This window comes from Helianthus annuus, chromosome 6 (assembly GCF_002127325.2).
Source record: "Helianthus annuus cultivar XRQ/B chromosome 6, HanXRQr2.0-SUNRISE, whole genome shotgun sequence".
In the NCBI taxonomy this organism is placed as follows: domain Eukaryota; kingdom Viridiplantae; phylum Streptophyta; class Magnoliopsida; order Asterales; family Asteraceae; genus Helianthus; species Helianthus annuus.
In genome coordinates this window covers 2,885,516-2,893,680 of record NC_035438.2, presented here as the reverse complement: position 1 = coordinate 2,893,680, position 8,165 = coordinate 2,885,516, and positions in this window count along the sequence as shown.

The window sequence follows — 8,165 nt, the reverse complement described above, 5'->3', positions numbered from 1 at the left end:
GTAAAAAAACTTAATGGAAACTTAATTCCGTTAAGTTTTTTTAACTGAGGACCGGTGGAGGAAAAATAAGTGAAAGGTGGGATTGGCATGGGGAATATTCAAATGTGGGACTGGCAATCGCCAATGACGTCTAGTTGGAATTATTACAGACCAATTCTCCTTTTAATATTGTTACTTTCTATAAAATATCAGTTAAATGCCCAGATAGTCCCTGTTGTTTGTCTTTTTTTCATCTTTAGTCCCTAACTTTCTAAAATTACAGCTAAAATTAGCTTGAAATTGTGCTCCAAACGATGAAAACAGTGTTTCAATTCAGGTGTTTAAACTTCAAATTAACTAAAATCAACTCGTTTGGAGCACCGTTTCAGTTTTACATCAATAGACTCGTATACGTCAGTTTGTAATTAACTAAAATCAAGTCGTTCTGACCAGAAACCATCAGTTTGTAATTTGGGAAAAAAACTTAACTCGGTTAAGTTTTTTTAACTGAGGATCGGCAGAGGAAAAGTAGGTGAAATGTGAGACTAATACGAGGAATATTCAAAGATGGGACTGACAATGACCAATGACGTCTAGTTAGGATTATTAGACGCCGATTCCCCGTATTAAAACTTTACTGTGAAATGCTGTATATTTGAAAGTGTCTTGAAGTTATCTTCACTCCATCTTCGCTTCCGTAAATTAACAGCTTTATCTTTACTATGTATTGAAGTTATCCAATGACATGTCTTGTCACTCTATCTTTACTTCCGTAAATTAACAGCTTTATCTTTACTATAATAAATAATAATAATAATAAAATATTAAACTTTTTAGAATGGATGGTTCGATTATTATATATTTTATCAACTCTTCATCTCCTTCGTTTTACAAGAACAGAGCACCGGTGTTGTTGCAGCAGATCCCAACATTGTCTATTTGTCTTCCTAGTTGGGTATTGTTCCGAACACTCTTCTTATCTTTAGTTCTTTTTGTCAAAGTGCAAAACTTTCATACGAGAGAATTTATCTTTGTAGTTACATAACAGGGTGTTGATATTAATCTATTTATATAGTTAGTTTTATAACACAAACTCTGTAGGTACATCAAAAAAGGTGTTTTGTTGTTGGTAACAATTTGCATAAAAATAGTAAAAGTTAACTTAATTTACCTAAAGTGACACTATTTGAACCACGTGTGGAAATTGTTTTGTTACCAAGAAAAAAAAATACCCTTAGTTTCTAATGAAATTCACATTGTTGTGTGTTGGTAAATTACCTACATAAGAAGATGTATAGTTACGCGGCCTTGATCTCAAACAACTTCCAAACATAAAACAAGCATGAATGGTGAAAACCTTGTTTAGCTCTTTCTCTTTGACCCAGAAGAAGTTTTTCGAAACAATGCCAGAGAGCCTCTTGACATGATGTGTCCGTGGTTGGTGATAATGCTTTCGAGTTCTCTTTTGGGTTTTCACAGGTTTTGAAGCCAGGAGAAAACATGATGATACGTGCTCGTCCAGTGAAAATTGGTACATTTAAAGCTTTCATATATTACATATCTTGATCTTTTTAATAAGCTTTTATATAGCTTTTGCTAAATTGGTACATTTAACATAAGATATATAAAAAGGGTAAGGATAGTGTAAAAAGGTCCTAAAGTGTGAGAAGTGTATTATAACACTATATATAATACTATATAACACCCTATAAACACCGTATAACAATATGTAACACCATATACATCTATCATAGGCATGCTATCAGACAACTTATAGTGTTATATTTGTTATATAATGATATATAGTGTTACAAAGTGTTATATGGTATTATATGGTGTTACATATTGTTATACTGTGTTTATAGGGTGTTATATAGTATTATATATAGTGTTATAATACACTTCTCACACTTTGAGCACTTTTTACAGGATCCTCTACCTATATAAAAACTTATAATAAAGATCAAGATTTGTAATAAATGAAGCTGTAAATGCACCAATTGTCACTGGTCTGGTGCATATCATCATGCTTTCTTCCGACTTCAAAACTTGTGCAAGCCATGTAGAGAACTCGAAAGTGTCCTCACCATCCACCGACACCCCATGTGAAGAGGCGTATGCCTTCTCTGGCATTGTTCGGAAAAACTTCTTCTAGGTCAAAGACAAAGAGCTAAACAAGGTTTTCATCATTCATGTTTGTTTCATGTTTGGAAACTGTTTGAGATCAAGGTTCAACTATACATCTTATGTACGCAATTCACCAACTTACAACAATATGAATTTCATCATAATTTAAGGGTGTTTTCTTCTTTGGTAACAATTTGCAGATGTTGTTCAAACAATGTCATTTTAGGCAAACTTAGTCAATTTTTACTATTGTTACCAAGAAAAAAACACTTTTTTTATGATAGTAACAAAGCTGCTTGTTGTAAAATTGACTCTATAAACAGATGAACATCAAAACCCTAATCTGTAACTTCAATGATGAAATTATCAAATATGAAAATTGTGTTTTCCACTTTGACAAAAAGAAGTGTGTTTGGAACAATACCCAACTTTAAGGAAGTGTTTCGTGATCTTCAATCTCTCATTTTTGATCAACCTGCTCTTCCTCTACAGGTTTGTTAACATTGTTAATGGTTTAAATACAATTAGTTTTTTTTTTGTTAGAACAATAATGGCGCGTTACCTTTTTGGATTGAAGTGGGCACGTTTTAAAAATGTTGAGAACGGAACTGGCGCAATTTTTTTTTTTTTTTTTTTTTTAATGAAGTGACATTTTCCACCAAGCCATAGGGACGAAAATGACAGTTAACTCTATTTTTTCCCTTGATTATAACATGCGACAAAGTCATTACAATGAATGCTATTTACTTTGGTTGATATCATCAAAGTCTCACCGATCGAGCAATTCAACGCCTTCAATGAAGCGGAGCGTGAAAATAAATACCGAGAGAATAAGATTCGACTCATCGAAGCCGATTTACAAACATGAAGAGATTTGATGAAAGAACAACAAGTGACGCATTAAATAAAGCAACAATAAGAAGACTTTGTGTTTACACCACTCGATGTTGGTGTGGGTTGGTTAACCGAACAATAACCATAACCAAACTGAACCCGTGTTGATATTGGATTGGGTATTGAAGAAAATAGTGTGTTTTTTCGCTTCCGGTTCTGGATTTTTTTGGGTATGGAGGAACCGGGTTTTCTTTTCAATATGTTGTTTTGGCCTTCGGGTCGGGTTTAATACCCGGTCTTTATGTGCACCTCTGGCTCTACTTGTGTGGACAGTTGTGACTTGTGGTTGATGTTTGTTCTGGGCTTTTGGTGTCTTTAAATCGATCTTAATGGGCTTATAGCCCAAGTGATAGTAAACAAATGATCTTTTAATAAAAACTTACGTGAGGTAATTTGTTTTATTTTAATGGGCTTATAGCATCCGTTATTAACACACCATTGTATTGTAGCCTTGTAGGCATTGTTATTAAGGCTTTATTTTTTATATTAAAAAGAGGAACTACAAATGTAGAAAATTTTGATTTTATATTATTGTTTTTCTTACCCTTTCCACACATAATTAACTTTCATTAAATTACAAAATCACCAACTCATATTGTCACACCCCCAAAATCCACCTGCGGAGTATCACCGCTTGGGAGCGTGACTGACCAGGATCAAGCCACCAATCATATCGAACATGTAATTAATACCAAATGTAATAAATGTAAACCAGTCATTCAATATGATAGGTGTTCAAACATAGTCATAGTTTTAAAGTATAGCGGAAGCATAAGTACAAAAACCCAAATGTGTAATCATAAGTTCAATAAGTTTCAAAACATAATCCATGCTCCACAACGACCTGCTCCTCCCTGTGCAAGCTCCATGTATCTAACGACCTGCAAGGCATGTATCAGAGGATCAACAACTAGTTGAGCGAGTTCACAGTTAACAGTTCAGTAATAGTTTAGAGTGAGTAGAAGTATGTTCGTTCGTTTTGTCATGTATCGTATCAGTTTCCATCGCGGCCTCCCAGGCAGGTATGCGAAGATATTAGGGGGATGTTCATCCCGTGTATTCTAGACTAGGTTTATCTGTATCGCGGCCTACCAGGCAGGTGTGCGAAGATTAGTAAATTACAGTTCGCGGCCTTCCAAAGGCAGGTGTGCGAAGTCAGTCATAATATCGCGGCCAACCCTTGGCAGGTGTGCGAAGATCAGTTCAATAAGTTTTACTAGTCTAGTAGTAGTTCTAACAGTGGGGTATGTACCATAGTTCATCAAATCACATCGCTACGTTCCAGTATAGATAAGTACCAGTAAATAATCAAATCCCATTCCCACCCTGGGAACCCCATGCCTTGGCTGTGTGAACTCACCTTGGTTTGCTCGGTATGCTAAAGGATACCCACGCTCACAGTTAATCAATCACGACCTATCGTACGCACGTATGTAAAATCAGTTAATACTCGCAAAGATTCACATGCCATTTACGTCACGAAGTGTGTCTAAGTAATTATCATGTATCACATAAGCAATTAATCAAGGCCATGCAAATCCATGCATCACACAAGAGCTGTCTCAGTTTATTCGAACGATATTAACCATTAGCAATGTCTAACGGCGCTTAACAGGTTTAACGAGGTTCCACACTTGACAAGATATACACACTTAGCATAGAGAACACACGCAACAGAATCTCTCAGAGTTAATCAGAGTTATCATACATACATAACATACTTACATGTTTAGTAGTGTTAGCAACTTAACATATTTGTCATGTTAACAGAGTTTATAAGCTTTTCACAAAACTACTGGCCATGATACACAGCCATAATCCACATGTTAATAATATTCAGACATTAAGTCACATGTAAATGGTCATCAAGCCCAAAGCTCCGACTAGGGCTTCACGGCCCAATACTCGAACAACCTTAGTCTTACAAAACAAACTCGGACCTATCCAAAGGCAATTAAACTCGGACCACTAAGCTTCACATGGTCGGACCCTTGTAACATAAATCAAAGTCGGACCATAGGGGTGGTGTCATGAAGCTCGGACAGTGAGTAGGGGGTTCAAAACTCGGACCTCATGTGCTAATGACTAAACTCGGACATCTACCATTCAAGAAACTCGGACATGGGGGAGGGGGTTAAAACTCGGACCCCTCACCCATCCATTAAACTCGGACACATGCTAATGCTAAACCTCGGACCATATGTTGTCCATTATACTCGGACCATATGTTGTTCCTTATACTCGGACCATATGTTGTTCATTAAACTCGGATCCTTATGCATCTTAAGAAACTCGGATACACATTCAAGTAATTAAAATCGGACCAATGACCATCATATAAACTCAGGCATTACATTAAACTCAGGCAACATAATAACATAAACTCAGAACAATAATCACTAACAAATTCGGGTAACATTTCATGGATTAAACTCAGACAATTACATTCGTTCACAAACCTCAGACAACCAATTTAAACATACGAGTGTTTCTGTTCCATGAGATTGTATCAGTTACGTTTTTGTTCTCCTACGATCGTGAAACCCTAAATACATACTTTGCATTGTACTGATCAACAACAACAATCAATATTCTCATATATCCTGTATCTACATCATCAGTCAATCGATTCAACACTGCGCAATAACATCATCACATTAATCAGAATCAAATCCATAATCACAGTGTGCATCATATGAAGAATTAGGGTTTCACCAAGAACACAAAACCAAGAATCAAGAACAACAACAATTCAAATAATCAATAAACTATTAGCATCAACGATGATTAAACCATTACCTTGATTCGATTCTAGTTGGATTAGCAATCAAACTTGATGTGAAAGACTTGTGAATCCAAGAATGATAAGAAGGTGGTTGTAGAGAGGATTAGGGAATGTGGGTACGTGTTTTGATTCTTAGAGAGTGATTAGTGAATGATTAGGGAGGGGATTAGGGTTATGAGTTGTTAAAGTTTCACTATCAACCCTACACACCTTTAAGTATTATTTATTACAGTTTCAACACCACATTCCATTATTTGACAAATCTTTCACAAGCAACACATAACCATGCACAATCACACAAAACAATTCATTGTATCAAAACGTATCTCGTTCCATAGCAAATAATTGTGAAATCAATCGACTAAATAATACAAGAACGTGCAATAAATGCGAAATAGAAATCTTGGAAATTCGAGTTGTCACATTATCCCCAACTTAAAAGAAATTTCGTCCCGAAATTTGGTACGCACTCACTGAGGAAGCTAGGTAAGTTATATCGTTCACTGGTTTTCCTGGGGTGTCACATCATCCCCCCGTTGATTTGGAATTTCGTCCCGAAATTCAGTAGTAGTAGCTTCAGCCTCAGTAGTGGTTGCATTGGTTTCGAATAACTGGGGTACTTTTCTGTCATCTGGTCTTTGCGTTCCCAGGTGTACTCTGGGCCACGTCGGGAGTTCCAACGAACTCGAACAAGAGGGATTCTCTTGTGTTTGAGGACCTTACATCCCGGTCCGTGATTTCAACTGGCTCCTCGACGAACTGCAACCGCTCGTCGATAGTGAGTTCCTTAAAAGGAACTGTGAGGGTCTCATCTGACAGGCACTTCTTCAGATTCGACACGTGAAATACATTGTGAACTGCCCCGAGTTCAGCTGGTAGGTTCAATCGGTAGGCTACTGGGCCTATTCTTTCTATAATCTCGAATGGTCCGACATATCGCGGATTAAGTTTGCCTCGTTCGCCAAAACGAACCACACCCTTCCAGGGTGAGACTTTAAGTATTACCCGGTCCCCGACCTGAAATTCCAGTGGCTTCTTACGCTTATCCGCGTAGGCTTTCTGACGGTCGCGTGCTGCCGCCATGCGTTGTCGTATCTGTGCAATTCGTTCAGTAGCGTCAACTACCATTTCTGGGCCTGTAATCTAACTATCCCCCACCTCTGCCCAACCGAGAGGTGACCGGCATTTACGTCCGTGCAATGCCTCGAATGGAGCGGCTTGAATGCTGGTGTGGTAGCTGTTATTGTATGAAAACTCCACTAAAGGGAGATGCTTTTCCCAGCCGTTGCCGAAATCGATAACACACGCTCGAAGCATGTCTTCTAGAGTTTGAATCGTTCGCTCAGACTGTCCATCCGTCTGAGGATGATATGCTGTGCTCATGTCTAATCGTGAGTCGGAAGATTTGTGCATCGCCTGCCATAGCTCTGACGGGAATCGTGCATTTCGATCCGAAATAATGGAGGTGGGCACCCCGTGCCTCGAAACAACTTCTTTAAGATAAATGTCTGCAAGAGTGGAGAACTTATCCGTTTCCTTTATCGCTAGGAGGTGTGCAGACTTGGTGAGTCGATCCACGATCACCCATATAGTATCTTTCCCACGCTGGGATCTGGGTAGGCCTGTAACGAAATCCATGGAAATTTCTTCCCATTTCCATTGCGGTATCCTGGGTTGCAGAAGTAAGTCTGAGGGTTTCTGGTACTCTGTCTTGACTCTCGCTCAAGTCAAACATTTGTAATGTGGGCCTTCATGCTAGACCACCAATATGTAGTTCTAATATCGGGGTACATTTTATCCGACCCTGGATGTACCGAGTAGCGAGACTTGTGTGCTTCGCTCATAACAAGCTCTCGTAAACCGCCATAAAGTGGGACCCAAATACGCCCCGTTACATAGTATGCGCCGTCTTCCTGTTGTTCCATTCGTTGCCTTGAGCCGCGTAAAGCTTCAGCTTTGACGTTTTCGGGCTTTAATGCTTCCATCTGAGCAGTTCGTATCTGTGCAGGAAGACTGGACTGGATAGTGAGCTGCAAGGCTTGTACGCGTCTAGGTAGATTGTCTTTCCGGCTGAGGGCGTCAGCCACAACATTGGCCTTGCCTGGATGGTACTTGATGGTGCATTCGTAATCATTAAGTACCTCGACCCATCGTCGTGACGCATGTTCAATTCCTTTTGCTTAAGAATATGCTCGAGACTCCTGTGATCGGTGTAAATTGTGCACTTGGTACCGTACAGGTAGTGTCGCCATATCTTGAGCGCAAAAACAACAGCTCCCAGCTCTAAATCGTGCGTCGTGTAGTTCCGTTCATGAACCTTGAGTTGCCGCGAAGCGTAGGCGATAACTTTATCCTGTTGCATCAATACACACCCGAGACC